Source organism: Nerophis ophidion, linkage group LG02 (genome assembly GCF_033978795.1).
Source record: "Nerophis ophidion isolate RoL-2023_Sa linkage group LG02, RoL_Noph_v1.0, whole genome shotgun sequence".
In the NCBI taxonomy this organism is placed as follows: Eukaryota; Metazoa; Chordata; class Actinopteri; order Syngnathiformes; family Syngnathidae; genus Nerophis; species Nerophis ophidion.
The window spans coordinates 8,773,418-8,799,387 of NC_084612.1; the positions used below are offsets into that span (position 1 = coordinate 8,773,418).

Sequence of the window (25,970 nt, forward strand, 5' to 3'; positions counted from 1 at the left end):
TATTCTTGTCCAACGGCAGGCTGAGGCTAACCACTCTGAAAATTGACACAGGAGTACAGTTGCACAAGTGGTGCTGAGTCTTAGTTGGTTAAAGCACCTGCCTAGTAAAAAGGCAATCCTGGATCGGAAAACCAGCATTACCTTTTGGGCAGCACTAACTGGTATGCAAGGACAAGTTGCACTCTCTACCGATCAAACTTATGAAAACATATTAAACGTGCCCTTCCATGTGTCTTTGGAATGTCTGTGAGTCTGCATAAATGCACTTTATTTGTATGTTCAACTGCAAATTTCCCCTTACAGATTTGATTGTCTATCGACACACTAAAACATGGTGATGTGGCTTAGTTGGTTAAAGCGCCTGTCTCGTAAACAGAAGATCCTGGGTTCAAATCCTAGCAGTACCTTTTAGAGCAGCATAAACTCTGTATGCAAAGCCAAATCCCACTGTTTACCAATCAATCTAAAAACTTTGGAGATTTTTCCCTTTCCATGTTGCTTTCGAATAGCTTTGAATCTGCTTAAATACCGCTTCTGATGCTACACTGCACATTTTTACAGATTTGATTGTCAATCAAATCTGCACATTTTTACAGAGTTGCTTGGCAGTCTCCGTTGATGCTGTGGCTTAGTTGGTTAAAGTGCCTGTCTATGATACATGTGTTTCTGGGTTCAAATCTCAGTAGTTCCTTTTGAGGTGAAAGTAGCCCAGTGTGTGGAAGTTTTAGAATTAATCTTTTCAACAGAAGACTTGAATGTGGTCCTGTGGCTTAGTTGGTTAAAGCACCTGTCTAGTAAACACGAGATCCTGGGATCCTGGCACTGCAAGGATCACATGTATTCTTGTCCAACTGCAGGCTGAGGCTAACCACTCTGAATATTGACACAGGAGTACAGTTTCAGAAGTTGCACGATTGGTCCTCAGGCTTAGTTGGTTAAAGCACCTGCCGAGTAAACAGGCAATCCTCGATCCAAAACCCTGCATTTCCTTTTGGGCAGCACTAACTGATATGCAAGGACAAGTTCAACTCTCTACCGATCAAACTTATGAAAATATATTAAACGTGCCCTTCCATGTGCCCTTGGAATGTCTGTGAGTCTGCATAAATACAACTTATTCAGGTGTTCCGATGCAAATATCCCCTTACAGATTTAATTGTCTATCTACAGTTGCAAATATGGTGCTGTGGCTTAGTTGGTTAAAGCGCCTGTCTAGTAAACAGGAGATCCTGGGTTCAAATCCCAGCAGTACCTTTTTAGGACAGCACAAACTCTGAATGCAAAGACAAATGCAACTGTCTACCAATGGAACTACAGGAATTTGGAAATGTTTACCTTTCCATGCTGCTTTTAAATATCTGTGATTGTGTTTAAATACCACTTCTGGTGCTACATTCCGCATTTTTACAGATTTGATTGTCAATCAAATCTGCACATTTTTACAGGTTTGATTAACAACATCATGTGGTGCCTTTTCATGCTGCTTCCGAATAGCTGTGAGTCTTCTTAAATACTACTTCTGGTGCTACATTGCGCATTTTTATAGATTTGATTGGCAGCATCAGGTGGTGCTGTGGCTTAGTTGGTTAAAGTACCTGTCTAGTATACAGGAGATACAAAGTTCAAATCACAGTGGTTCTTTTTGAGGAGAAAGTAGCTCAGCGCGTTGAAGTTTTAGAATTAATCTACTCAACAGATGCGCAGCAAGTGGTGCTGTGGCTTAGTTGGTTAAAGCGCCTGTCTAGTAAACAGGAGATCCTGGGTTCAAATCCCAGCAGTGCCTTTTAGAGCAGCACAAACTCTGTATGCAAAGACAAATTCCACTGTCTATTCATCAAACTAATGACATTTGGAGACTGTTGCTTTCGTATAGCTTTGAATCTGCTTAAATACCACTTCTGTTGCTAGATTGTAAACCTTTATAGATTTGATTGTCAATCAGATCTGCACATTTATACAATGCTGATTGTCAATGTCAGGTGGTGCTGAGGATTAGTTGGTTAAAGGGCCTGTCTAGTATACAGAGAATTCTGGGTTCAAATCCCAGTGGTTCCTTTTGACTTGAAAGTAGCTCAGTGCTTGGAAGTTGTAGAATTAATCTAGTAAACAAAAGCAGTGTAGGTGGTAATGTGGCTTAGTTGTTTAAAGCGCCTGTCGACTAGCCAGGAGGTCCTGGGTTCAAATCCCAACAGTACCATTTAGGGTAGCACTAACTCTGTATGCAAAGAAAAATTCCACTGTCTACCATTCGAACTACTGGAATTTGGAGATGTTTACCTTTTCATGCTGCTTCCGAATAGCTGTGAGTCTTCTTAAATACTACTTCTGGAGCTACATTGCGCATTTTTATAGATTTGATTGGCAGCATCAGGTGGTGCTGTGGCTTAGTTGGTTAAAGTACCTGTCTAGTATACAGGAGATACAAGGTTCAAATCAAAGTGGTTCCTTTTGAGGAGAAAGTAGCTCAGCGCGTTGAAGTTTTAGAATTAATCTACTCAACAGAAGCCCAGCAAGTGGTGCTGTGGCTTAGTTGGTTAAAGCACCTGTCTAGTAAACAGGAGGTCCTGGGTTCAAATCCCAGCAGTACCTTTTAGAGCAGCACAAAATCTGTATGCAAAGACAAATTCCACTGTCTACTCATCGAACTAATGACATTTGGAGACTGTTGCTTTCGTATAGCTTTGAATCTGCTTAAATACCACTTCTGTTGCTACATTGCAAACCTTTATAGATTTGATTGTCAATCAGATCTGCACATTTTTACAATGTTGATTGTCAATATCAGGTGGTGCTGAGGATTAGTTGGTTAAAGTGCCTGTCTAGTATACAGAGGATTCTGGGTTCAAATCCCAGTGGTTCATTTTGACTTGAAAGTAGTTCAGTGCTTGGAAGTTGTAGAATTAATCTAGTAAACAAAAGCAGTGTAGGTGGTAATGTGGCTTAGTTGGTTAAAGCGCCTGTCGACTAGCCAGGAGGTCCTGGGTTCAAATCCCAGCAGTTCCTTTTAGGGCAGCACTAACTCTGTATGCAAAGACAAATTCCACTGTCTACCAATCGAACTACTGGAATTTGGAGATGATTACCTTTTCATGCTGCTTCCGAATAGCTGTGAGTCTTCTTAAATACTACTTCTGGTGCTACATTGCGCATTTTTATCGATTTGATTGGCAGCATCAGGTGGTGCTGTGGCTTAGTTGGTTAAAGTACCTGTCTAGTATACAGGAGATACAAAGTTCAAATCACAGTGGTTCTTTTTGAGGAGAAAGTAGCTCAGCGCGTTGAAGTTTTAGAATTAATCTACTCAACAGAAGCCCGGCAAGTGGTGCTGTGGCTTAGTTGGTTAAAGCGCCTGTCTAGTAAACAGGAGATCCTGGGTTCAAATCCTAGCAGTGCCTTTTAGAGCAGCACAAAATCTGTATGCAAAGACAAATTCCACTGTCTACTCATCGAACTAATGACATTTGGAGACTGTTGCTTTCGTATAGCTTTGAATCTGCTTAAATACCACTTCTGGTGCTACATTGCAAACCTTTATAGATTTTATTGTCAAACAGATCTGCACATTTTTACAATGTTGATTGCCAGTTTCCGGTGGTGCTGAGGCTAAGTTGGTTAAAGTACCTGTATACAGGAGATTCTGGGTTCAAATCCCAGTGGTTACTTCTGAGTTGAAAGTAGCTCAGTGCTTGGAACTTTTAGAATTAATCTAGTAAACAATTACATTGTAGGTGGTTCTGTGGCTTAGTTGGTCACAGTGCCTGTCTAGCAAAGAGTAGATTCTGGGTTCTAATCTCAGCAGGACCATTTAGGATAGCACTGACTATAAGCCAAGCGACAAGGTCTGAAACTAAGATAGCCACATCCGTAAAAGCTTTTCATGTGCTGGCATTATCTGAATATAACCAACTTCTTGACAGATATGTTTTACTTCTGCAACATTCAAAATCGATGGATTAAAACAAAACAAAGAAGCGAGTGATGTAGAACATACAGTATATACCACATGAAAAATAGTCATTCACACTACAGTAACACTACCAAGTGTATAAGTCATAACTTCCACAGAAGCTTCCATTATTGTTTACAATCAACGCAGCCATCTTTGAAAGCCAACTCGGTAGTGGTGATCTGGAAATCCTATCTCAGGGGGCATTCCATTCAAAACTTCTGACAAGGAACTCTGAAATAAAGACTTCCTTGTGCAAATAAAACGAAGACTCAAAATAATTAAGTACAATATTTATTGAAAATCCATTAGGTTTGACTGAAATACTGTCCTGTTTGGTTTCTATGTTGTGTTTACACTACTTTCAAAAACTACAATTTGGACCTACCTTGTATAAACACGGAATGGCTGATCAGATTAAAGTTTAAGCCTTGTGGCACTGTGGCTTAGTTGGTTAAAGCGCCTGTCTTGTAAACAGGAGATCCTGGGTTCAAATCCCAGCAGTGCCTTTTTTTTGTGTGTGTGTGTGTGTTCTATTTACCTCAGAAGTCGGAGATGGGAATGACGGCACAGCCGAGCAACAAGGTTCCAACCAAGCCTCATTTGAATACAACCAACTTCTAGAGAAATATGAGCTCCTTCTTCAACCTACAAACACAGTAGACTAAGAAGAAACACAGAGAGACTAGCAATATGGGATTTGTATACTGCATGAAAAAATAATTCTGTCCTATTTGTTTTTTTACACTGCCATCAAAAGGTATATTTGGCTAAATTGGAACAACCTTGTATAAACATGGAATGGCTCTACAGGTTTTACTGGTTCACTTGTGGCTCTGTGGCTTGGTTGGTTAAAGTGCCTCTCTTGAAAGACGGTAACCTGGGATTCGAATCCCAGTAGTGCCTTTTGAGCTCAGTAAGTAAGGGTTTACAAGTGGGCACTTCAGACATAATCAATTCATAATATACATTGAACATCAATCAGGCTTGTCCCATTTGGTTTCAATGTTGCGCTTTGGTACAATTTGGATGTAATTTCCAACTCTTATATGGTGCTATGGATTAGTCAGTTAAAGTGCTGAACTAGATGCTAGTAGATTCTCGTTTCAAATTCCAGCAGTGTCTTTTGAAGTGTAAGTCGCTCAGTGGCTGTGGATTCATGGACTAATAGAAGAATAATCCTGTACACATATTAAGTTTTCCCACATGCTGTTAATGTACAATCTTAATTTAATTTGGAATTACCCTGTACAATGTATGTAAGGTATGGCTAGTGACTAATTATGCATTCCGCTTTACCGCGAAAGTCAGATCTGGAAATGAGGTCGAGCAATAGGCATTCCAGTTATAAGGTTTGGAATCAACCACATCCACCAAAGCTTTTTATGTGCTGGCCTTATCTGAATATAACCAACCTCTATTGCGCTACTTCTGCAACATTTAAAAACAGTGGATGAAAAGTAAGCGCAGAGACGCTAGCTATGTAGGACGAGCATACCACATGAAAAAAAGATATTTCCACTACAGTAACACAATCAATCAATCAATCAAAGTTTATTTATATAGTCCTTAATCACAAGTGTCTCAAAGGGCTGCAGAAGCCACAACGACATACTCGGCTCAGATCCCACTACTATATATTTACCTTCAACAACTATCACAGAAGCTTCTGCTATTGTTCATACTCAAAGCAGCCAAATTTAAAAGGCAACTCGGGGTGGTGAGGACTCTCCGACTTGGATATCCGAAATCGGCGTGCGTTTCATTCGAAGCTTCTGACAAGGAACTCGGAAATTCCGACTTCCTAGTACAGATAAAACAAAGACTTTGGTACAATATTTACTGAAATATTGTCTTATTTGGTTTCTAAGTTGAGTTTACACTGCTATCAAAAGGTAAAATTTGTATCTAATTTGGAGCTACCGTCTATAGATTCAAGGGATCAATGTGTGGTGCTGTGTCTTAGTTGGTTGGAGTGCCTGTCTTGTAAACGGGAGACCCTGGGTTCAAATTCCGACTTCCTAGTACAGATAAAACAAAGACTTTGGTACGATATTTACTGAAATATTGTCTTATTTGGTTTCTAAGTTGAGTTTACACTGCTATCAAAAGGTAAAATTTGTATCTAATTTGGAGCTACCGTCTATAGATTCAAGGGATCAATGTGTGGTGCTGTGTCTTAGTTGGTTGGAGTGCCTGTCTTGTAAACGGGAGACCCTGGGTTCAAATCCCAGCAGTACCATTTGAGCGCTTAGTGACTAACGGGTACCTTTAATTTGCTTCAGAAGTAAAATCTGGGAATGACGTCAAAGCAAAACGACAAGATCCGAAATCAAGATTGCCAGATTCCTACCTCATTTGAATTCAACCAACTTCTTGACAAATATGCGCTACTTTTGCAACCTTCAAACACTGTGGATACAAAATAAACACAAAGATGCTAGTGATGTAGGACACATCTACCACATGAAAAGTAGTAATTTACACTACAGTGTATATACGTCCAACCACGTAAACTTTTATTGTTGTTTAAACTCAAATCGGCCATCTTTGAAAGCCAACTCAGGGGGGATGAGATTTCTCTGAATTTGGAAATCTGACCTTTCGGGGGCATTTTTGTCAGACCTTCCGACAAGGAACTCGGAAATTCAACTTCCTTGTAGAGATAAAATAAAGATTTAGAATAATTTGGTACCATATTTATTGGATAATCATTAGGTTTTACTGAAATATTGTCTTGTTTGGTTTCTATGTTGTCTTTACACTGCTATCAAAAGGTAAAATGTGGGTCTAATTTGGAACTGCTGTCTATAGACATGGAATGGCTGTACAGATTAAAAGAATTTAAGTGTGGTGCTGTGGATTAGTTGGTTAAAGCGCCTGTCTTGTAAACAGGAGACCCTGGGTTCGAATCCCAGCAGCACCTTTTGAGATCTTAGTGACTAACGGTGCCTTCATTTTGCCTCAGAAGTTCAATCTGGGAAACGTGAAAGCTGAGCGACAAGGTCCGACATCAAGATTGCCTTATCTGAATACAACCAAGTTTTGGACGAATATGCACTACTTCTGCAACTTTCAAACACTATGTATAGAGAACAAAGACGCTAGTGATGTAGGACACAACTACCACATGAAAAATAGTAATTTACAGCAACACTAGAGTGTACAGTAAATACATCTAACGACTACCAACCACCTGAAGGGCATTCAGGTCGAAACTTACGACAAGGAATTCTGATTTCCGAGTACAAATTAAGGGAATACTAATAAAACGTATGTACTATGTTTAATGAAAAGATACAATAATATATCTTGTGGTGCTGTGGATTAGTTGGCCAAAGCGCCTGTCTAGTATACAGGAGACCCTGGGTTAAAATCCCAGCAGTTCCTTTTGAGGTAAACGTACATTAGTGACTCAAGGTGCGTTCCATTTACCTCGGAAGTCGAATCTGCGAACGACGTCATAAAATTTGCGACAGAATAGCTACATCTGTGAAAGCTTTTCATGAGCTGGCCTTATCTGAATACAACCGACTTCTAGACTAATATGCGCTACTTCAGCAAACTTTTGACACAGTGGCTGAATTAGAAACACAAAGACGCGAGCGATGTGGAACGTGTATACCATGTGAAAAAGTTATTTTCACTACAGTAACACTATCATATATATACATCCAACAACTATCACACAAGCTTCTACTATTGTTTACACTCAAAGCAGCCATCTTCAAAAGCCAACTCAGGGTGGTGAGGACTCTACGACTTGAATATCCAATCCTGGCAGGCATTTCAGTCAAAGCTTCCGACAAAGATCTCGGAAATTAGAACTTCCTAGTAGAGATAAAACAAAGACTCAGAATAATTTGGTACGGTATTTATTGAACAACCATTAGGTTTTACTGAAATATTTAGGTTTCTATGTTGTGTTTAGGGCTTCACGGTGGCAGAGGGGTTAGTGCGTCTGCCTCACAATACGAAGGTCCTGCAGTTCTGGGTTCAAATCCAGGCTCGGGATCTTTCTGTGTGGAGTTTGCATGTTCTCCCCGTGAGTGCGTGGGTTCCCTCCGGGTAATCCGGCTTCCTCCCACTTCCAAAGACATGCACCTGGGGATAGGTTGATTGGCAACACTAAAATTGGCCCTAGTGTGTGAATGTGAGTGTGAATGTTGTCTGTCTATCTGTGTTGGCCCTGCGATGAGGTGGCGACTTGTCCAGGGTGTACCCCGCCTTCCGCCCGATTGTAGCTGAGGTAGGCGCCAGCGCCCCCCGCGACCCCGATAGGGAATAAGCGGTAGAAAATGGATGGATGGATGTTGTGTTTACTGCTATCAATAGGTAAAATTTGGATCCAATATGGAACTGCCGTCTATAGACATGGAATGGCTGTACAGGTTCAGGGACTTTATGTGTGGCCCTGCGGCTTAGTTGGTTAAAGTGCCTGCAATGTAAACAGGAGACCCTGGGTTCGAATCCCAGCAGCGCCTTTTGAGATCTTAGGGACTAACGGTACCTTCAATTTGCCTCAGAAGTTGAATCTGGGAATGACGTGAAAGCTGAGCGACAAGGTCCGAATTCAAGACTGCCACATCCGTGGCTCCGCCAAATACAACCAACTTCTGGACAAATATGCGTTACTTCTGCAACCGTCAAACACTGTGGATACAAAAGAAATATGTCCAACAAATACCAACCACCTCGAGGGCATTCTGGTCGAAACTTCCATCCATCCATTTTCTACCGCTTATTCCCTTTGGGGTTGCGGGGGCGCTGGTGCCTATCTCAGCTCCAATCGGGCAGAAGGCGGGGTACATCCTGGACAAGTCGCCACTTCATCGCAGCTGGTCGAAACTTACTACAAGGAATTCTGACTTCCAAGCACAAATTAAGTGAAGACTAAGAAAACGTATGTAGTATATTCACTGAACAGATACAGCTAGATTCCCTGTGGTGCTGTGGATTAGTTAGTTAAAGCGCCTCTCTTGTAAACAGGAGACCCTGGGTTCAATTCCCAGCAGTGCCTTTTGAGGTGAACGTACATTAATGACTCAAGGCGTTCCATTTACCTCAGAAGTCGAATCTGCAGATGACGTCACAAAATGTGCGACAGGATAGCTACATCTGTGGAATGTTTTTAAAGAGGAACATTATCACCAGACCAATGTAATCGTCAATATATACCTTGATGTTGCAGAAAAAAAACCAATTATTTTTTTATCCGATATCCGAACTCTAAATGGGTGAATTTTGGCGAATTAAACGCCTTTCTATTATTCGCACTCGGTGCGATGACGTCAGAACGTCATGTCACATATGTAGTCAATCCGCCATTTTCTCAAACACATTACAAACACCAAGTCAAATTAACTCTGTTATTTTCCGTTTTTTCGACTGTTTTCCGTACCTTGGAGACATCATGCCTCATCGGTGTGTTGTCGGAGGGTGTAACAACACGATTAGGGACGGATTCAAGTTGATTTACGTAGGGTGTGCATCGATTAGCACGGCATGCTAATCGATGCTAACATGCTATTTAGGCTAGCTGTATCTGCATTTGTAGCTATATTTGCATCCAGCCTTTCCCTCCATCCACATTTAATGCGAAACAAACACTTACCAATCGACAGATTTAAGTTGCTTCAGTGTCACAAGATGCGAAAGTCCAGATTGTTTGGTCTGCACATTTTACCGGCGATGCTATGGCAGACATGGCACAGAGATGTATGGATATCCTGCAAATGCATTCCCAACGATAAAGTCAACGAAATCACAAAGGTGACTTTTGTTGATGTTATTGACTTATGTGCTAATCAGACATATTTGGTCGCGGCATGACTGCCAGCTAATCGATGCTAACATGCTATTTAGGCTAGCTGTATGTACATTTGTAGCTATATTTGGATCCAGCCTTTCTCTCCACCCACATTTAATGCCAAAAAAACACTTACCAATCGACGGATTTAAGTTGCTCCAGTGTCACAAGATGCGAAAGTCCCGATCGTTTGGTCTGCACATTTTACCGGCGATGCTAAGGCAGACATGACACTCAATAGTTGGTTAGAAGGTGATCGGCGAATAGCGTCAATAGCTATTCGCTCAATAGCTTCAGTTTCTTCTTCAATTTCATTTTCGCTATCTGCCTCCATACTCCAACCATCCGTTTCAATACATGCGTAATCTGTTGAATCGCTTAAACCGCTAAAATCCGAGTATGAATCCGAGCTAATGTCGCTATATCTTGCTGTGCTAGCCGCCATTTTGTTTGTATTGGCATCACTGGTTGACGTCACAGGAAAATGGATGGGGGCTTCACAGATAGCGAAAATCAGGCACTTTAAAGCCTTTTTTCGGGATATTCCATGATGGGCAAAATTTTGAAAAAAAACTTGGAAAAATAAAATAAGCCACTGGGAACTGATTTTTATTGATTTTTTACCCTTCTGGAATTGTGATAATGTTCCCCTTTGATGAGCTGGCATTATCTGAATACAACCAACTTCTAGACTAATATGCGCTATTTCAGCAACGTTCTGACAGGGTGGTTGAATAGGAAGCACAAAGATGCGAGCAATGTGGAACGCGTATACCATGTGAAAAATTTATTTTCACTACAGTATCGGGGTCGTGAGGACTTTCCGACTAGGAAATCAGATTTTGATATCATTTCAGTCAAAGGTTCCTCATCCCAGGGCCAACACAGATAGACAGACAACATTCACACTCACATTCACACACTAGGGCCCATTTAGTGTTGCCAATCAACCTATCCCCAGGTGCATGTCTTTGGAAGAGGGAGGAAGCCGGAGTACCCGGAGGGAACCCACACATTCACGGGGAGGACATGCAAACTCCACACATTAAGATCCCGAGCCCGGGATTGAACCTAGACTACTCAGGAAATTCGTATTGTGAGGCAGACGAACTAACCCCTCTTCCACCGTGAAGCCTAGGAAGAAGCGGAGTTTATCTAATCCCACCCCTTTTCCTGTTCATAGCGGTTGCTATAACTTTTGTTCATTTCCTGTTCTCAATTTATTCACAATATACTCCGTAGGTAAAAACAATACAAATAAGTAAATAATAATTGGTAAAGTAAGTTCTTTTACATATGATGAGATAAGTAAGATTATCATGAAAATGAATGAATGGATGAGATAAATTCAGAGTGTTTATCCTGGTTCTTCTTCTTTGTACTTTGTAAACACTTTAAGTTTGAAGAGTTTCTTGAAGTGGATCATATTCGTACATTGTTTGATTTCTTTGCTTAATCAATTCCATAATTTAAATCCACATACTGATATACTGACGAGCGTAAGTGTTGTACGTGCGTACACATGTTTTAAATTACATTTTTATGTAAGATTATATTTCTCCTCCTTTGTTTTGAGAAAAAATGTTGTATATTCTTAGTTAGCAGGATACAGTTTGCTTTGTGTATAATTTTAGCTGTTTGCATATTCACTATGACGTGGAATTTCAGTATTTTTGAGGGTTTGTACGTTCTCTATATCCAACATTAAGTATTATTCTAGCTGATCTTTTTTGTAACACCGTTAATGAATGAAGTGTACTTTTGTAGTTATTTACCCATATTGCTACACAATAACTCACAAATGGCAACACGAGCGAGTAGTACAGCAGTGTTTCCCACTTGGGTACGCGTATCCCTGGGGGTACTTGAAGGTATGCCAAGGGGTATGTGAGATTTTTAAAAAATATTCTGAAAATAGCAAGAATTAAAAAATCCTTTATAAATATATTTTTTTAATAATACTTCAACAAAATATGAATGTAAGTTCATAAACTGTGAAAAAAATACAACAATGCAATATTCAGTGTTGACAGCTAGATTTTTTGTGGACATGTTCCATAAATATTGATGCTAAAGATTTCTTTTTCGTGTAGAAATGTTTAGAATTAAGTTCATGAATCCAGGTGGATCTCTATTAAAATCCCCAAAGAGGGCACTTTAAGTTGAGGATTACTTCTATGCGTAGAAATCTTTATTTATAATTGAATCACTTGTTTATTTTTCAACTTGTTTTTTAGTTATTTTTATATCTTTTTTTCCAAATAGTTTAAGAAAGACCACTACAAATGAGCAATATTTTGCACTGGTATACAATTTAATAAATCAGAAACTGATGACATAGTGCTGTATTTTACTTCTTTATCTCTTTTTTTCTAACCAAAAATGCTATGCTCTGATTAGGGGGTACTTGAATTAAAGAAATGTTCACAGGGGGTACATCACTGAAAAAAGGTTGAGAACCACTGCAGTAGAGAATATGGAGTGATTTTTGGTCCAGAACATGTTTTGCTTTATTCATTATTGACGTTTTTCTTGCTACTTTTTGTTATATATTTTTTTACATGAGATTTCCAGTTCAATTTCTCATCAATCATTATACCTAGAAATGTGGTTTTATTTACTCTTTCAATTTCTAGTCCGTGTGGTGTAAGACAAACAGTATTCCTTTTTTGGAATTGGAAAAGGTACTATTGGTTAATGTGGAATATAATTGTTAGCCTTATGAGGTACAAAATCAGAGATTTCTTATTTAAACGGGGATAGCAGGTCCATCATGATCATTTCGCAATATTGCCATATTTTTGCTGAAAGGATTTAGTAGAGAACATCGACGATAAAGTTCACAACTTTTGGTGCTGATAAAAAAGGCTCGCAGACAATGATGTCACAAGGGTGAGGGCTCCTCACGTCCTCACATTGTTTTTAATGGGAGCCTCCAGCGGCAAGAGCTATTCGTACCGAGAAAACAACAATTTTCCCATTAATTTGAACGAGGATGAAAGATTCGTGGATGATGATATTGATAACAAAGGACTAGAAAAAAAAAAAAAAAAAGCGACGGCTCCACGCGGCGGCAGTGTGAGCGTTTTAGATGTAATTAGACACATTTACTAGGATAATTCTGGAAGATCCCTTATCTGCTTATTGTTTTAATAGTGTTTTAGTGAGATTGTAAAGACATACTTCGAGGTCGTATGGCTGCGGTGAACACGCAGTGTCTCAGAGAGAAGCCGAGGAGCCAAGCTCACAGCTGCCTTTAAAACAGCTACCGCAGGAGGACGAATACTCTAATGATGTCTCCGGTAAGATATATATCACAATTTTCCCATCCAAAAATATGCTGGTTGACATAGAGAAACATGTTCGCTTGACCGCTCTGTGTTAAAAACAAAAACACCGGCTGTGTCTCGGTGCTAAAGACAGCTGCGATACACCGCTTTCCACCAACAGCATTGTTCCTTATAGTCTCCATTATTAATTGAACAAATTGCAAAAGATTCAGCAACACGGATGTCCAGAATACTGTTTAATTGCGCGATGAAAAGAGACGACTTTTATCCGCAAATGTTGCAGCGCTAATATTTCCTGACAGTCCGTAACGTCGCGCGCACGCGTCATCATTCCGCGACGTTTTCAACAAGAAACTCCGCGTGAAATTTAAAATTGCAATTTAGTAAACTAAACCGGCCGTATTGGCATGTGTTGCAATGTTAATATTTCATCATTGATATATAAAATATCAGACTGCGTGGTCGGTAGTAGTGGGTTCCAGTAGGCCTTTAACTACTGTAGAAAAAAAAATACAAAAACACTGGAGAAGAGTAACAAGCTTTGTCCTAAGCGAGTATTCCTCCATTGATTCTTCCATTGATTGGTTCAACCGTACAATTCATCCAAGCAGCTCGTCACACATAACCGACACAATGAGCACAATCAAATTAATGATTATGAATGAACCCCATTTCCTGCACGCTCTCATACAGGAGCATCTTTAGAAATCGCTGTGCTATTTAGCACACACTGAAACAACCTTGTATGTGTCAGTTGTCCAACCCCCTCTTTCCTGCAGTATTGATTTCTAGCTCTCACTAGAGCCCCTGTTAAGAATAGAGCCCACCCCACTTCCTCCGCCCCTCCTCCCTTGTTTCTCCAGTGCAAGTATCTTTAAAAAAGGAAGGACTAGTGCAAAGGGTTGGGGGGGGGGGGGGCGTAATTGACATTTTCTGCACTAGTTGAGCCTTGACCTGCATTTTCAGACCATGCGGCCAGTTTCTCCACTTCAACTGATGAGGTCAGGCCATGGTCAGCCCATGTTTTATGGACTTCACTTTTTATTTACACTTATCAGAGTAATATATCAAGCCTTAACACTTAAAACAAAGAGAGGTACAAAAGCTTTTCGAGCCAGGTGCACCCAGTCAATAAAGCCTGCAAGCCAATTGGCACTGAGCCTGTTAATCAATGTAAAAACGATAGGAAAACCAGTTAATTCAACATGGGGGGACGGGGGCTTTACTGCAGCTTTAGGTCAGACAGAAGGACAGGGGTTCTGCTGTCTTTGCTATTAACCAACCTAGTGCTTGCAACAATTTGATTCGTCCTTCTAAAAGAGTCAGTGCGCATTACATCATGTCACATTAAGAAACAGCAGAATGTAGGCCACTCCCGTTGTACATGATTCCACATCGCTTATTTTTTTTTATCAATGTATGGCCCCCCCTGTACTCACCCGCTCCTTTGCCGAGAACAGTCGATGTTGTTTAGCCGGCTCACTTAAGAAATATCATATCTTCAAACTGAAAGATCGAAGACGAGATTAGCCGAGGGAAACCACCAGCTGTGTCAAATGAAACAATTCTGGAACCTTTCGTATAACTTTGAGAGTGGGGTAAATGATGGGTTCTGAGGCTATGTCTACACTATTAGCCTAAGCCTCGTTTCAGCCACACTAAATCACCGCTTAAGGTCCCCCTTCCCGGACAGTGCACCGTCTATTATATTTAATCCCCGGCTCTTATCTTTGTATGGACTCATTGATCATTTAATAACTGAGTTCGGAGCTGAAGTGACGTCAGAAAGAACGCGCCACAGCCAGCTTCATAACAACGCATTCGGTAACTCGGTGGGAACCACTAGAAATATGGAGGCGAGTCATCCAGACCATGCCGCGTGTTTCTCCTTCTTGTACATGTACAGGCGCTTTTGGAAATCACACATGAATACCTTAAGAGAAGGAAACGTGCGATTGCAGCTATTTGGGATACAGCACATCTCAGACGGCAACAAAGCAATATTGAGCGACGGTTTTGGATAAGCCCTAGAACATTGGTTCTCAAACTTTTTTCACTGATCTACCCTCTGTGAACATTTTACCCCCTAATCAGAGCAAATTATTTTTGGTTGAAAAAAAGAGATAAAGAAGTAAAACACAGCACTATGTCATCAGTTTCTGATATATTAAATTGTATAACAGTGCAAAATATTGCTCATTTGTAGAGGTCTTTTTTGAACTATCTGGAAAAAAAGATAAAAATAACTAAAAACTTGTTGAAAAATAAACAAGTTATTCAATTATTAATGGAGATTTCTACAAATAGAAGTAATCATTAACTTAAAGTTGTAATAGAGATCCATCTGGAATCATGAACTTAATTCTAAACATTTCTTCACAAAAAATACATCTTTAACATCAATATTTATGGAACATGATCACAAAAAATCTAGCTGTCAACACTGAATATTGCTTTGTCGTTTTAGAATATTTTTAAAAAATCTCACGTACCCCTTGGCATACCTTCAAGTTCCCCGAGGGGTACGCGTACCCCCATTTGAGAACGACTGCCCTAGAAGAACGGCAGCCTGGTGGGATATGTTTGTCACCGAGTGTTTTGTGTCAGAGGAACGGTAAGAGAACTTTCGAATGTCCAGGTCAGCTGTGATTTTACTTAGTGAAAAACTTTGTTCATTTGTCGAAAGAGAGACCGCAACAATGCGGGTTCTCGTGGACGAGGGAACACTACGAAAACTAGCTAATGCATTTGGACTGGCAAAGTAGACTGTCAGTTATTGTCCGCGTCTAGTTTTGTACTCCATAATTATTGTGAAGCCATGAAGTGTTTAAGGCCGTCAAGTACGACTGTCAATTTCAGCCTACAAGCACAGTGTCCTGTTGTTAGTTGTGGTAAAATGTTCTTTATCACATTGTTTACTTCCACACGTCCTTTAAAGGCCTACTGAAATGAGATTTTCTTATTTAAACGGGAATAGCAGGTCCATTCTATCTGTCATACTTGATCATTTCGCGATATTGCCGTATTTTTGCTGTAAGGATTTAGTAGAGAACATCGACGATAAAGTTTGCAACTTTTGGTCGCTAATAAAAAAGCCCTGCCGTTACCGGAAGTATGTGCGCGTGACGTCACGAGTTTCAGGGCTCCACACATATTTACATTGTTTACAATGGGAGCCACCAGCAGTAAGAGCAATTCGGACCGAGAAAGCGACAATTTCCCCATTAATTTGAGCGAGGATGAAAGATTTGTGAATTAGGATATTGATAGTGAAGGTCTAGAAGAAAAAAAAAAAAGCGACGGCTCCGGGCGGCGGCAGTGTGAGCGTTTCAGATGTAATTAGACTCATTTACTAGGATAATTCTGGAAGATCCCTTATCTGCTTATTGTTTTAATAGTGTTTTAGTGAGATTGTAAAGACATACTTCGAGGTCGGATGGCTGCGGTGAACACGCAGTGTCTCAGAGAGAAGCCGAGGAGCCAAGCTCACAGCTGCCTTTTTTGACAGCTGTTGCAGGACGACAAATAATCCAATGATGTCTCCGGTAAGATATATATCACAATTTTCCCATCCAAAAACATGCTGGTTGACGTAGAGAAAACATGTTCGCTTGACCGCTCTGTGTTAAAGCTTCACAACAAACAAAGAAACACCGGCTGTGTCTCGTTGCTAAAGGCAGCTGCAATCCACCGCTTTCCACCAACAGCATTCTTCTTTATAGTCTCCATTATTAAATGAACAAATTGCAAAAGATTCAGCAACACAGATGTCCAAAATACTGCGTAATTATGCGATTAAAGCAGACGACTTTTAGCCGCTAGTGGTGCAACGCTAATATTTCCTGACAGTCCGTGACGTCACGCGTACGCGTCATCATTCCGCGACATTTTCAACAAGAAACTCGCGGGAAATTTAAAATTGCAATTAAGTAAACTAAAAAGGCCGTATTGGCATGTGTTGCAATGTTAATATTTCGTCATTGATATATAAACTATCAGACTGCGTGGTCGGTAGTAGTGAGTTTCAGTAGGCCTTTTAAGATATAGTTCATGTATGATGGCTCAGGTGTGATGCCCCACAATATTTTAACAGCTGCTGCTGATGAGGCCAGCAAGGTTTACTGTTAAAAGAAATGCGGCAATAGTCTAAATTGAAACACAGGGTAATAATACACTTCCAGGTCAGAGGTCACTATGACGCACACATTGTTTTTGAATGCTTACTACAGGGGCGCTCACACTTTTTCTGCAGGCGAGCTACTTTTCAATTGACCAAGTCGAGGAGATCTACCTCATTCCTATTTATAATTTATATTTATTTATTTATGAAAGAGACATTTTTGTTAACAAGTTAATGGTGTTTTATGATAATACAATCATGTTTAACACACATAGATTCCTTTCTTTCATGAAGACAAGAATATAAGTTGGTGTATTTGATTCTGATGACTTGCATTGATTGGAATCAGACAGTGGTGTTGATAACGTCCGCATTTTCAAATGGAGGAAAAAAAAGGTCCTCCTTTCTGTCCAATACCACATGAAAGTGGTTGGATTTGGCATCTCATTTGTCCAACTTGCATACTCGTTTTTAAACACTTTGTTATGAGAGTAGCATATGTGTGTGGCCCTTTAATGTCTGGCAGCAGGTGAGTGACGTCAGTGAGTGTGCGGGTGGGCAAGCAAGTGAGAAAGCGGTCGCTGAGGGCGGGGGAGAAATACATTGGCATCAAACTCCGTAGCTTGCTAGCTTGTGCACGCTAGCTTTGTGAGACTCTTATTTTGTTAGCACAGGCAGGATGAAACAGGTCTTTTATGGTGAAGACAGGAACTGTGCAGTCGGTCTTTAGAGTTTTGACAGTAGGTACGGAGTCTCTAGAAATAAAATGTGTTTCTCTGCGTCCGCCCTGTTAGTGATTTTTTTCTTAAATATGAGCCCGCAGTAGCCAGCGTCATCTCAGTAGATCCTCGGGTGCCGAGAATGTCAAACAACTGACGAAAGTGAAGTCTTGGTATGATTGATGATTGTTCATTTTTATGTATACTTTTTAATGCCTGGCTTGAGATCGACTGACACACCCTCCGAAATCGACCAGTCGATCGCGATCGACGTAATGCCCACCCCTGGCTTACTAGGTCGCGTTGCGCCGGCGGACGGAGGGGTGAAGGCGTCTTAAACGGTGGCATTATGAGTGTGTGTGGACAAGGATAAGTTTAGGTGGGATTTACCCTGGATAACCTTAGTGTAGAAGGGGCCTGAGATGCATCGGGATTATTAAGTGAATGATTATGAATCAATGGACTGTATCAGTCTTTCCAACGTGTCCTGGGTCTTCCCCGTGGCCTCCTACCAGCTGGACGTGCCCTAAACACATCCCTAGGGAGGCGTTCGGGTGGCATCCTGACCAGATGCCCGAACCACCTCATCTGGCTCCTCTCGATGTGGAGGAGCAGCGGCTTTACGTTGAGCTCCTCCCGGATGGCAGAGCTTCTCACCCTATCTCTAAGGGAGAGCCCCGCCACACGGCGGAGGAAACTCATTTCGGCCGCTTGTACCCGTGATCTTATCCTTTCGGTCATGACCCAAAGCTCATGACCATAGGTGAGGATGGGAACGTAGATCGACCGGTAAATTGAGAGCTTTGCCTTCCGGCTCAGCTCCTTCTTCACCACAACGGATCGATACAACGTCCGCATTACTGAAGACGCCGCACCGATCCGGTATGTCTCCCGGCTGGCCTGGGAACGCCTCGGGATCCCCCGGGAAGAGCTAGACGAAGTGGCTGGAGATAGGAAAGTCTGGGCTTCCCTGCTTAGGCTGCTGCCCCCGCGACCCGACCTCGGATAAGCGGAAGATGATGGATGGATGGATGGACTATATCAGGGGTTTTTAAACTTGTTGACATCGGGGCCCAACTTTTCTACTACGCAGGGGCTCGGGCCCCACTCAAATATTAACACTGAATTAGTAACACCTAAAGGGACAAGCGGTAGAAAATGGATGGATGGAAACCCTTTTTTGCCTTCTTGTTTTTCTTTAAGCTGGGTAATGTTTCCAATGTTGCAAAAAAAGGAAAGGAAGAAAGTAAACATCGCAAGTTACTCCTTTTTTGCTTACATTAAAAGGTAACCAACTGAACGTTATCCATCCATCCATCCATCCATTATCTACCGCTTATTCCCTTTTGGGGTCGTGGGGGGCGCTGGCGCCTATCTCAGCTACAATCGGGCGGAAGGCGGGGTACACCCTGGACAAGTCGCCACCTCATCGCAGGGCCAACACAGATAGACAGACAACATTCACACTCACATTCACACACTAGGGCCAAATTAGTTGAACATCTTCTAATGCAACAAAAAAAAAAATGTTGTTGAAACTTGAGTGGATAACTTTTTCCCAAAAAATGTTGGTCAAATTCTGGTTCGTATGACTTCAAGGGACAGACACCACTGAAATGTAATTGTTCATTGTTTTGCTATTTGCACAGCAGTTTCCTGTTTCTATGCTTTTATTCTTTGTCACCCAGTCTACAAAGTTCAGCACAGACTTTTAGTCTAGATGTTTTATTTGACCATAAATCTGCCACATGCATTACATACTGTATATTGATACGTGGTGATTACATAGTAGCAGCTGGTGTGTACATTAGTGCATGTGAGGCTAGAAGCCTAAGGAAAACAGTAATCCATTAAACGATGTTGAATAACGAGCGGTTTAATTTTAATCCTGTTTGGGCAATGACAAGATTAATATGTCAATCCTGGTTTTTGGCAGGATGCGGCAGTAAAACTAGATTCCTGTCATTTCACACACACACAATTAAACGCAGTCTAATATTTCGAAAACAATATATAAAGAAAATAAACCACTTATGCTCTGGGGTGTAATTTGTCATTGTTATTCAGTGCTTGTTCACCTCCACTTAAAACATGATCCTTCTGGATTTTAATTAAGCACCAAGGTAACTTCCCAAAGGGGCATCGTGCTTGGCAAAGGAAACCTCTTTGATTTACTACTTTGTTGTTTCTGCTTGAAGCTGGCTTCTTATGAGAGGCTGCGCTGATGAATCAAAGAACCCGGGTTATTTCTTTCTCATTTGTTAATTAGTTCCCGTCAGTACCTCTAAAAAACAAAAAAACCTGAATAGCTACAAAAGTGTTTAACTCCAATTCAGAGGTTCAATATAAAGAGCAACACTGTAACACTAAAATTGAATATTTTGTGATAAGAATTTTGTTAATACATGTTTAAATAGCAATTTGTGAAAATTGTTAAATACAAAATCTATTCATGTAGTCTACATAAATAAGCACAGAATGTTCAGAAATCCATCCATCCATCCATTTTCTACCGCTTATTCCCTTTAGTGTCGCGGGGGGCGCTGGTGCCTATCTCAGCTACAATCGGGCGTAAGGTGGTGTACACCCTGGACAAGTCGCTACCATATAGAACACAAACATAGAGAGGGAATGCTGGAGGAACTCGCATTACAATTATTACGATTTTTGTGAAAAAGTATGTGATCGCCATTGCCGCTTAATGCATTTTATTGCTGATCCTAAATGCCGATGCCTTCTGGCTGACACTGCATTTATTTTTAGGCCACGGCTGACAAGCAGCTAGCTTCTAATTGTGTGGCTCCATACAAAATGTAAAGCCCCTCCTCTAAGCTAATCATAATCACCTCCATTGGGGAAATAAACTGCAAGTATTTTTATTTTAAGTATGATTATCTGTTATCACTGGAGGATAGGGGTGTAACGGTACACAAAAATTTCGGTTCGGTACATACCTCGGTTTAGAGGTCACGGTTCGGTTCATTTTTGGTACAGTAAGAAAACAACAAAATATACATTTTTTGGTTATTTATTTACCAAATTTGTAAACAATGGCTTTATCCTTTTAACATTGGGAACTCTATAATAATTCTGTCAACGTTAATCCACATTAAACTGACTCAAATTGTTGCTTCTATATATAAAAAGTGCAACATTAAACAGTTTCAAGTCAACTCATCATGCTTAATTTATTACAGCATTTGGGAAGCCTGTGGTTTATTTTTATTATGTAAATGTTATATTTGTATCAACATGTGATAGCAGGGACCCTGCCATTCAAAACTAGGCTGCTACATTACTAATGATTAATGTAACTATAGCTGAAAAAATAGTACAATAGCAATAGGAGAGACTATTCATGAACACCGTGGAGTTCATGTAGGCTTTATGATGCAGTTACATTAGTATATCAACTTTCAGAAACAGAAACTCTTCATTTAACATAATGTTCTTTTTTGCTGCTTCAACACACTTCAATCAACACTGTCCGTAACACACACACACACACCGTAAAATGAGCTAACGTTACGCTAAAAGATAATTGGCCTTCACCTCAAGCCAGGACTGCGAGTGAGCTGAGCTGCATTTTGTTTCTAGAAGGTCTACGGGCTCATAGTGATGTTAGTAGTAGTTGACTTGGAAGTGTTTATTATAATTTGGGGAGAGTCCGCTGCTCACCTGCTAAACACCTATCTGCTCGATGCTGAAGCGCTGACTACATGCGCTCTAAATACACACTGCTGATTGGTTGTTACCACTTTGAATACGCACTTCTGATTGGCTGATACCGCTACAGTTGTAACCAATCAGATGGTGGTGTGGGTGGGACAATGCTAGGTGCTGTGTAGGAGAAGGAGGCAGAGAGCAGAGCAGCTTATTAAGACTTTAGCATAGGCGGCTACTTCATATGTTCATGTGGAAACTCGTTCGGTACTCCTCCGCACCGAACCGGAACCCCCGTACCGTTACACCCCTACTGGAGGACGAACATATCAAACACAGAGTAAGAGAACATGGAACTAGTTTGAATATTGTGTGGATATTGTTAAACTAGCACTAGCACTAACCATGAATAAATTGAAAAATGTACAGTCACATGATGGGTATCGGTAATGATATCAGCCACTCATAGATGATCTGTATCGGAATAGGCAGCATAACATCCTGATCGGAACATTCCTACATGACAGCCATCTATTGAAAGAAAACAACAGAACACATGCTTTACTACTGAAGTGTTATTAATGTGCTAAAAGTAGTACTTTTACACAGAAATCATGAAAAAATCGCGGCATCAGAGCCATAGTAGAAGAAACAACATGTTTCCGCCCTTGCCTTTTACCCAAAACCCAGCGAAATGGGATAACGATGCAACTGTTTGGGTTTTTTACACACAGCATTCCATAATGAGATGGATAAAGACGACTGGGCAAAACTGCTTTATTTTACCAGGATTCTCTACCACACATAATTTATCCCACCTTTGTTAGACTTAATCCCCCTATTATGTGCCATTTATACAATACAGAAACTAAACAAAACGGCATAATTTTCCCTGAAAGACTTTGTCTTGACATTCTGTGCTATTTGGACAAAACAGCAAGCAGTGAAACATGGACAACAATATAAGCCATATTTAATATTGTGCAGGTGTTCAAAATAGAGCTGTTTGACAGGCAACATTCCTTGGAATGGTTCTGATTATTGGTGTTGAATTTGGTTCTGTTGTCCCCCAAACAGATGTGTGTTGTGGTTTTACCTCATCAATTGAACCCTTTTGTTCAGACAACTTCTTCTTGCCTTAAAGTGAGAAAGAATACTCAAGCCATGAGATGAAGCACAAGGCGATCAACCCACGAACAGGACTCTTCCGAGGTTGCATTTGAGAACCTAAAGGAGTTTCCAAGCTATGGGTTGTTTTAGCTCGCTGAAGGTCACCATTGTGGAGCTGATCAGCCAGCAGCAGGCCTTCATAAAACCATGCAGCGTATCATTATTTTCAAAGTGTTTCATTATGGACGGTTAACCTTGGCTAAGGCCGACCCTAACGCTGTAATCAGCCGCCAGTAATGCCTTTCCAATAGCGCAATCATGCCGCCTCTCTCCTTGTTTATCAGCCCGGAGTAAGTATCAAATTGTCAGCTGGGCAGTTATTCAGAAAGTTAGCTTGAATACATTTTCTAAAGTAAAGCCCTTGTTGAAGCCTTCGTCTGCCATCCTTCATCATGAACCACGAAGAGTCAGTCAAGAGCCAAAAAAAACAAGGACATGCTGCAAATGAGGCGCAACCTCGGATCTTTAAATATCAAAGAAATTTCATGGAACATTTACAGTATAACGTTAGCTGATGTTTCAGGGACTGGACTTTCATTTGAGCTGCACTACTCTTTTGGCAAGAAACATCAATGTCCCTCTAGGAAGTGAATAAGTTATCTGCCCTTACAGTCCACTTGATTGAGGTACTGTGAAGGCCAAACCAGATGGATCCACACTTACACCTTCGTAAGTGAACCTTGTGAATGAACGATAAATATTGGCTGATCTAAGGAATTATGATGTTACACGGATAAACCCAATAACATTAAAAAATAGCTCTAAAAACTGATTTTAAAAAACTGTTTCGATAAAGCAGGATTACACATACTGCGTTGTAGGGTGAGCAAATCAAGTGCTCATTTTTATTATTAGCTGTGCTATCATAAAAGTTCCCTAAGCTCTTAGTAAACAAATACAGTTTTATTTTTGTAGGACTTCTTCGCGTGCTTTTTTTCAACAAATGCTCAGTATACACTCCGTGAGGAGTGAAATAAACATTTTCAGCCTCAATAAACTCCAGCAAGACTACATCGGGGAGATTTTAAAGCCTAGGAAGATGCCTGCTGAAAAAAGAAACTGTCCTAAAGCCAGCCGCAAAGAAAGGCTCTGGGTTGCAACTGCGTTTGAAAAGTACAAAGAGTTTGCCAAAGATGATGACAAGAGAGCTAAAGAGATCTGTAAAATAAAAATCGATGGCGCTGGATAACCAAACCTTTGCCATGGTTGAAGATTCTGGATTTTGTCGGGACAAATCTATAGGTAAACTTTGTCAAATCCATCTTCAATTGAGTCTTTCTTACCTCCGGGTTTTGATTGATTGATTAAAACTTTTATTAGTAGATTGCACAGTACAGTACATATTCTGTACAATTGACCACTAAATGGTAACACCCGAATAGGTTTTTCAACTTGTTTAACCTTCGTCTTGTGTTAGGCTCGGCACCGACCCGTTTTAGTTTATAAATGCATAAAAACACCACATACATTTATTTTTTTGCATCAAAGCTTTTTGACTTTGTCAGGAACCTCTTTGTCAACAAAATAAAACATTTTAATTTTTTTCACTAAATTATAAAATGCTCTGGTAGAAATTATGCCCTGGGTGTTTGTTGTTAGGGTCGGTTTCGACCCAGTTATAAAAATAAGATGATAAAGCAATGATAAGAGCCAAAACTGAACACACTGACAGCCAGCTCCTCTCCCAATCATGTGAGCTTTAGTGGTTTCTCATTTTACCTTATTATCCTGTACAAAAACAAACAAAAGACGGACACTAAAAGTGTCACTTTTTCCCACTCTGATTTTGTTTTTTTATTAGTTTTGGAACTAGTAATCTATTTCTCTTGGTTTCATTTGCTTGATTGGTTGTTTGTTTGATGTTGGATTTCTGTTGCTGAAGAAAATACTTTTTAGCCTTTTTCTTGAAGTAAATATATATGGGTCGAAATTGACCCGTAACACCATAGATGTTACTATAGTTAAAATTCTTAAAATGAAAAAATAAACAAAACACATTTATTTAAGAGATGTGTTCTAATACCCCTTAGTAATAGTTAGGTAACACAACAACCTTTTTTTATTTATATGATTCTCTTGAGGTTCGTTTTACCATTTTTAAAAATTGAAATCGAGGGGTATACTGACAAAATAAGGCCCAATGGCCCAAACCAAAAATATTAAAACCAATATTTTCAAGGATAAGGGAGCCTAACAAGGTAACCAAGAGATGAGAAACAAATTGGATGACAGGTAATTGTTTTTAGTGTATTTTACAGCTGATTTAAAACATGGGTCAAAACCGACCCGTTAACATAAGAGATGGTAACAGAAAGCTAACACAAGAGGAAGGTTAAGTCGGGGTCCACGTTAATCGATTCATGGATGCCCACAAACTATACTTAAATCATCCATCTATCCATCCACTTTCTACCGCTTGTCCCATTCAGGCACGCGGGGGGTGCTGGAGCCTATCTCAGCTGCATTCAGGCAGAAGGCAAGATACACCCTGGACAAGTCGCCACCTCATCGCAGGTCAAACACAGATAGACAGATAACATTCACATTCATATTCACACACTAGGGCCAATTTAATGTTGCCAATCGACCTATCCCCAGGTGCATGTCTTTGGAGGTGGGAGGAAGCCGGAGTACGCAGAGGGAACACACGCAGTCACGGGAAGAAAATGCAAATCCATCCATCCATCCATTTTCTACCGCTTATTCCCTTTCGGGGTTGCGGGGGGCGCAAATCAACATTTTTAAAATAATAGATACGTTTTCAGTATCGGTCTTGAGAAGCAGGAAGTTATTGGAGTTGGCTTGAAAAAAATATCACCCCTAGTAGTTGTAATTGTTTAATTTAAAAGGTCACACAGCAACTTTTGTACATTACAACATTTTGACTGCTTACGATCTGTTTCTGGTATTTTACACCTTTCTCAGATAGTTGGGACAAATTTCCAGTGCAATTGTAATATTCCATTACTCGAATAGGAGAGTATAAGCTTTCAAAGCAGAATAATCTCAATGTTTGTGTTCCAACTACTTTATTTTCATTTGAATCATGTATTTTTCCACTGAAATGTTTAAAGTTTCAGTAACACTTAAGTGTGGGAACATATTCCCCATTAATTAGTTGCTTTTTAGTGTAAAAAATACTTAATTTAGAGTTATTTGGACACTAGGGGAACATATAAGGGTTAGGGTTAAGGTTACTAATATGCAATAATTCTGAGGTTATTGAGGGAACACTCTTAGTTAATGACTTACT

The 25,970-nt window shown here is 40.3% G+C and overlaps 1 protein-coding gene and 8 non-coding genes across 9 annotated transcripts in view; 8 read left to right on the forward strand and 1 right to left on the reverse strand.

Moving 5' to 3' along the window:
- The window catches only part of tox3 (TOX high mobility group box family member 3), a 196,345-nt gene that overhangs the window by 148,039 nt on the left and 22,336 nt on the right, over nt 1-25,970 (reverse strand). The gene's annotated exons all lie outside the window — the stretch shown is intronic.
- Nucleotides 334-407, forward strand: trnat-cgu (transfer RNA threonine (anticodon CGU)). The gene has a single exon. It is a non-coding gene; the product is annotated as a tRNA-Thr (tRNA).
- Nucleotides 1,181-1,254, forward strand: trnat-agu (transfer RNA threonine (anticodon AGU)). The gene has a single exon. It is a non-coding gene; the product is annotated as a tRNA-Thr (tRNA).
- trnat-agu (transfer RNA threonine (anticodon AGU)) lies at nt 1,710-1,783 on the forward strand. Its single transcript has one exon. It is a non-coding gene; the product is annotated as a tRNA-Thr (tRNA).
- Nucleotides 2,516-2,589, forward strand: trnat-agu (transfer RNA threonine (anticodon AGU)). Its single transcript has one exon. It is a non-coding gene; the product is annotated as a tRNA-Thr (tRNA).
- trnat-agu (transfer RNA threonine (anticodon AGU)) lies at nt 3,322-3,395 on the forward strand. Its single transcript has one exon. It is a non-coding gene; the product is annotated as a tRNA-Thr (tRNA).
- On the forward strand, nt 4,382-4,455 carry trnat-ugu (transfer RNA threonine (anticodon UGU)). Its single transcript has one exon. It is a non-coding gene; the product is annotated as a tRNA-Thr (tRNA).
- Nucleotides 6,115-6,188, forward strand: trnat-ugu (transfer RNA threonine (anticodon UGU)). Its single transcript has one exon. It is a non-coding gene; the product is annotated as a tRNA-Thr (tRNA).
- trnat-ugu (transfer RNA threonine (anticodon UGU)) lies at nt 6,799-6,872 on the forward strand. The gene has a single exon. It is a non-coding gene; the product is annotated as a tRNA-Thr (tRNA).